We start from the raw sequence: 6685 nt of genomic DNA, 5'->3' as shown, positions 1-6685 counted from the left end.
AAGGGACCTGCTGTAGGTAAAGAGAAGAAAAAATACATTTATAAAGTATTAAGGCGAAATTTAAAAGAAAAGGAAGAACCTGAAACAACAGTATGAGACAAGGAAACTAAAAAAAAAATGCCACTGAGTTCATTTTTTGTTGGTCAGTTACTGTTGGGCACGCAGCCTACCCTTAAGAATAGGTTGTTTCCCCAGTGAGACTCCCTTGGGGGAAACTACATTTTCATTTGCAAGTGGTTATGAGTTGAAAGTTAGTTCTGGGTCAGGGATGGAGATTTGTATCTACTTCTCTAGAACCCCACCTGGTACAGACCTGTGCAAGTCTTGTGTGTGCTAACTCAGTCTCTGTGAGTTCAATGTGTGTCAATCATGTTGATTCAGAAGGCCTGTTTTCCTGGTGTCCTCCATCTCCTCTGGCTCTTATATTGTTTTCATCTCCTATTCTATGGAGTTGCCTGCTCCCTTAGGGGAAGGATTTGATAAAGACATCTCACTTACAGTTTAAGTGTTCCAAGGTCCCTTACTCTGCATAATGTCTGGATGTGGGTCTCTGTATTAATTCCTTTCTGCTACAGGAGAAAGTTTCTCTGATGATAGCTGAACAAGGCACTGGTCTATGAGTATAACAGAATGTCAGTAGGAGTCATTTTGGCCCAAGTGCTCCCAAACAACCCAGGCTGTTGCCAAAACTATAAGTTGCTTTCTACAAAACTGACAGCATGATCCCATTTCTGAAGACAACACCTGCACAAATCATTGAACATGGAGAAGTTGAGCTGGTGCTCACATAGAGCCTCCACCTCTGTGTGCTGACTTCTTAGGCACAGGAAGGTATGCTCCATGCTACCAACATAGAAGCATAAACACCAACCCAGTCCTAAACCTTTGATCTACAATGCTGTCCTCCCTGCAAGTTATGTTATTGTGATGATGGCACAAATTTTGTGAGCATAACCAGTCAATATCTGACTTGACTGCAGACCCACTCCACAAGATGTAACCCATAGCCAACACTGCTAGGGTGACCAAGAACCTGACTCAGGGACCTATGGGAAAAATCCAAATACTACTGCTCTAAAAATGAATCAATTAATTTCTTATAATGACTCGCATATGCTATTAGCATCACATAGCCACTGATGTTTTGAGGCCTCCAAGGGTTAGGGCTGTTCCTCAATATATAGTCAGTCCCAGGCTGAGTTGCAGAGACTCCACTGTGAACGGAGACTAAGCATCCATTTAGAGAAAAGGACAAGTTCTTATCGGTCAGTGTCTACTTTATTTCTTCCCAGTGTCACCACAGTTAACTTTAGGTCTCATTAGGAGGAATTTGAGAATATGATTTGTAGTAAATATATCTGACTTATTAGAAACTTTGCATGTTGACTCGTGTCATGTTGTTATTAAATGTATACTAGTATATCTGAATTTTAGAACTGGTTGATACATCTGGTTGTGGTCTAAAAAATTAAGTTTTTAGTTAACCAATATCCATTGTCCTTTATGTGTTCTGCATTTACTGGCCACTTATTTAGATAAAAAAAAAAGTGTCATGTGGTAGAAAGATAAGTAGGATTTAGCCTTGGCATTGCCAGTAACTGGCTGTGCAACTTTGAGATGACTTGATTTCCTCTTCTGAAAGATGGACAGGAAGAGGGAAAGATGGTTACCAAGAGCTTTGCAGTTCTAGTACACCATGGGTGAATTAGTATCTGAAAAAGTAGGCTCTGATTTAGCCCCGTGTTCAAATTGGGATGTCTAGACAGAAGGCTTTTTAAATGTCTTAAGAAAATAAAGAATTTAACCAATTCAACTTATAGAAACTATATGTACTCTAACATAATTAATGAAAAGTTTTTCTAAGGTCAGTTACATAATATTAGTATCACCAATAAATATCCATACATAAAATATAAAGGATAATATATAGTCTCATATATTTATATACATTCAACAACCAAATTAATATTAAATTAATCAAGAATCTGTTCAGCTGGAAACCTAAGAAAATATGACCAAAGATCTTACTCTGTAGAGAAGGACAGTATAGACAAATATGACAGAGTTAATGAAAATAATAGCTTCCTGAGGGGCAGAGAACCAGACTTCATGATAAGGACATTTACGCATTTTCACAATGTGGCCTTAGCTTTTTCTTCTTTCTTGGCACTCCCCAAACCTCCCTTCTCTTCTCTGATTACATTGTCTGCTGTGTTCTTTGTCTTGCCTAGAAATCTCGTGGAACCTTCCTACTAGCTTCTTAGGATAGATAGTCCAGTTCGTTTCTGTTGCAGGGGCTCCTTAACTGCTGAAACGTAGCTCTCCTTGTTTCTAAAACCAAACCCTTGCCATTTCCTCTGGCCCAGTTTTCATATCACATGAACTATGTCTTTAGCATCATAGTTCTCTAAAGTTAACCACATGTGATAGTTACTTTAAAATGGAAATTAGGGCTAGAGAGATGGTTGGGGGGGGAGGGGGAAAAGGCTTTTGTCACCAAGCTTGACAATCTGAGTTCAATACCTAGTGCCAGCATGGCAGAAGGAAGATCAGACCCCTGCAGGTCATCCTCTGACCTGTAGTCATGTACTGTCACACACATGCACCAGTGCGTGGGCACACAGGCACATTCATACATGTCAGGAAAGAACAGAGACTTTAGAATAATAATTTACAGTGCTTTCCATGGAAGCCTTCGTAGTGGCAGGCCCTCTAGAGTCCAGTTGATGTGCAGATTGTGTTCTTTGGGAGGTAACAGGGAGCCTTGCATAGTGGCAGCACAATGGGGAGTCACTGAATAAGAGTGTAAGATTAGTAGATAGAAGAAAAAAATTAAAAATAGAAACAAATTCCAAAACTTGGAATTTTTAGTGAATTTTCACTTGCAGTGGAAAATTTATTTCTAAATCAACGTACATGACCACCAAGAAAATAAAGGTATATATGTAAAATACATCACAAATTGTGAGTTTGAGGCCAGCCTGGTCTACAAGAGCTAGTTCCAGAACAGGCTCCAAAGCTACAGAGAAACTCTGTCTTGGGGGGAAAAAAACACAAATAAATAGACACAATATAATACCAAGGAGTATATTAAAATAATAATAGCACATTCTCAATCATTAAGGGGGTTTGTTGCACATCTTGGAATCCTTCTTTCTCTCCTGCCCATCACTATTATCTATTAAAACTCACCAAAGTCTGCCAAATGCTTAACATAGATTTGTCAATCATCTTTGACGTTTGATTGTTCAAGTGACTCTTTATCTGCAACTGAAAGGTGACTTGGATTCCTATACAGGCTCACGTCTCAAGAGCCATGCCCTGCCCATGCCAGCTTCAGAAAAGAGCAAGTAACATTCTGGTCTACACAGAAAAGGAATGGTTCCTGTCAGTGTCAGAGGAAATGAAAAAGTCATCATTTAGAATAAATTAACAATAAATGTCCTCAGGAGAGGAAATTACATTCAGAAGAAATGTTCGGAAGTTACCTTTAGAGTATGCCTCTGTACTGACTTTGAAGAAATGATTCTATAATGGGCTGTGTTGTGGATATGAGTGCAATCTCAAGAGCCAGAATATAGATGAGAAAGACAATCCCGCATTTCCTTCCAGTGTGGTTTGAGGAAAGCCATTTAACCACTCTGAGACTATTATTTATTAATGTGAACATTAATAAATGTAGCAATAATGGAACATATGGTTTTAAAGATTAAATGAGGATTAAAAATATTTAGCCTAACATTATTGTTTGGAGATAAAAATGGCCCCAAGTGATGTGTGTAGAAAGCTTGCTTCCTGTTGGTGTTGGTTCTATTGAGAAGCAATGGGAACATGAGGATACTGACTTTGTCAATGGGCTGTTCATAGATAAATGGACAACTAGGTTGTGAAGACTAAGTGGGAGGAAATGGGTCTTTGACATGCACATCTCGTTCCTGGCCCTTCCTATTATCTTTCCTCCGCTTCCTGGACATCATAAAGTGAACAGTTGCTTCATGTTCCCCACTTCCATGATGTTCTCCCACATCTTAGGGTCAAAACAATGGCTCCAGCCACTCTTTTCATGAAACATTTCATAGTCAAACCATTAATTAATAGTTGGATACTGACTGCCAAATGAACAATTAAATATCAACTAGACAAAGTCTAGAGTCGCTTGAGGAGTCTCAGCTGAGGGATTGCCCAGAGAAGATTGGCCTGTGGGCTGGTCTGTGAAGATTGTTTGGATTATTAGTTGATGTAGGAAGACCCAGCCAACTGTGGACAGCTCCATTCCCTGGGCAGGTGACCTCTGCTGTATAAAAATGCCAGAGCAGCACGGGCCTGAGAAAAAGCCAGCAGGAAGTCTTCCCCCATAGTTTCCACTTCCAGCTTCTGCTCAAGTTTCTCCTCTGATTTCTTCGATGGTTGACTGTGACCCAGAACTGTAAGCACATTGTATCCTCTCCTCCCCTCAGTCACATCTAGTCAGTATTTTCACAAAACAGAAAGGAAACTAAGCATTATTTTAAAATAGGGATCTCAAAAACGACGGGAAAGAAGGTATTCAAAAGCAAATTTTTCAGCCAAACATTTCATCTCATTTCCAGTGTCCAGTTGCCTTGTTGATAGATTGTCACCTAGGAAAAGAAACAGGAAAGGAAATGTGTTCTGTCTGGGACAGGATAAACTCTCAAGAGAAAAAGACCAGATGGAAAATGAACTTCCTGGTGACTTTAAGGGTAAGTAATTTCCTGTTGAAAGTATATTCTACAACTTACAGCTGTGAGCATTCCCATCTCCTGCTTCCCACAAGGAGAAAAACAATACATTTTAAAGAGGTAGATTACAAAGGAAACTTACAGTCTCTGAAAATGTAGAAGCCATGAGCCTGATTGCTTGCCTCAGTTATAGGTTATAATGCTGATTTTGTTCTTTGAAATTTCTGAAATCCCTAGTTGAAAAATGTTTTGTGCAAATTTTAAGGATTGTGTTTTAGAAAAAATAACGGGATCTGACTTTAAAACCTTTTCTATGGGCTCACAGAAAGTTTGAGCTAAATGAAACCTTAACAATTATTGTGGAAAAAAAAACCAACTAGTTTTTCACACTGCTTTTTAGAGAGAGAACACTTCTTCTAAAGAATTTTTATTCAGAATCATTGTAGAGAGATATGGTGAAACAGAACAGGGGCACACGTGGAAATACACACATGCATACACATGCACACACAGAAACAAATATACACAGAGGGATAAATGTATACATGAGGCACACATGCACACAGATGCACAAGTACACAGACACATGTACACAGACACACACATACATAAGCACATACACAGACAGGCACACAAACACACACATATGTACATAGACACATGGAAACTAAATGCACGCACATGCACACACGCAACACACACCCTGCTGTTGAAGTACTAATGCTAGCAGACTGAGAACAATACCTGATAACCTTTTCTACCCCGTCCATCTTGTGGCCACCTCTACATGACTTCATGGGACATTGACTGTAAAACACTGATTTATTCCAACCTGAGCAGTACAGATAAAGTTGTGGAGACTCTGAAGGCTTGTGAATCATGCCTGATGCCACAGCCTTGGGAGAACCTGGAAGTCCAGCTCATAATGCAGCAGCATCTTTTCTATAGCTTTTAATTTTATTTATACAGATTTATTTATGTGTGTGTATGTGTGTATGTGCAAATGTGGGTATGTATGAGTGTATGTGTGTGAACACCCACACGTGTGGCAACAAAATGACAGTCAGCAAGAGTTGATTCTCTCTTTCCATTATGTGGGCTTCTTCTGAGATTGAACCTATGCCGCCAGGTCTGGAAGCAAGCTCCTTTACCTGCTGAACCATTTTGCAGGTCTTCTTTGTATTTTCTAAACGACTTTGCCATAACATGAGTTAGCCCATTCCTTCCTAATAATAAAACAACACACACACACACACACACACACATGCTGTCCTATTGAGTATGTTACAAGAGGTCAATCTGTGAGTTACTTAACTTGTGTTTTATTATTGTGCCTTATTCTTCCAATATGACAAATGTTGGAACTAAAGAAAACAAAACTTAATGGTACCAAGAGTTGTTACCTCTTTGCTCTTGTAAATTCACCTAAGCATTTAGAACCCACTAAAGATTTCCAACATACAAGCAGACCTAGCGATGTGTGTGAAGAGAAACACATGCACATAGACTCCATAAAATTATTCATTTTCTTCATCTTCAGTTTCAATGACTCCATCATCAAAATTGATAAACTACAACCCAAAGAAAGATCCTATACAAGAATTGTCTATTTTGCCCTTGCTTTTTAGGTATTAGTTTAGATACATTATTATTATTTGACAACATTTGCATATCTTCAAACTATTATGTAAAACAATTAAAATACAATAGCACTTCCTTACATAAAATTACATTAGATTACATTACATCTATCTACTCTATATAAGAAAATCTTACATTTGTTTTAATTATTAAAAGTGGTATTTTTATCTTTTCAAGTAACCTATGTGTGTCTAAAGCAATCATAGTTTTTCCTCGAAACTGCTTTAAATAGTTGATACACAGAGACCATCAATCCTCATTTCACAGAATCAACTTTTCCCTGCAAACTGATTCTGGGTTCTCCTTTCCATCTAAGGTAGTTGCTTCTAAGTTAAAATACCTAA

This window comes from Alexandromys fortis, unplaced genomic scaffold, assembly GCF_014885135.2.
Source record: "Alexandromys fortis isolate MF-2015 unplaced genomic scaffold, M_Fortis_MF-2015_v1.1 scaffold_52, whole genome shotgun sequence".
Lineage (NCBI taxonomy): Eukaryota > Metazoa > Chordata > Mammalia > Rodentia > Cricetidae > Alexandromys > Alexandromys fortis.
Note: the sequence above shows the minus strand (reverse complement) of the source record.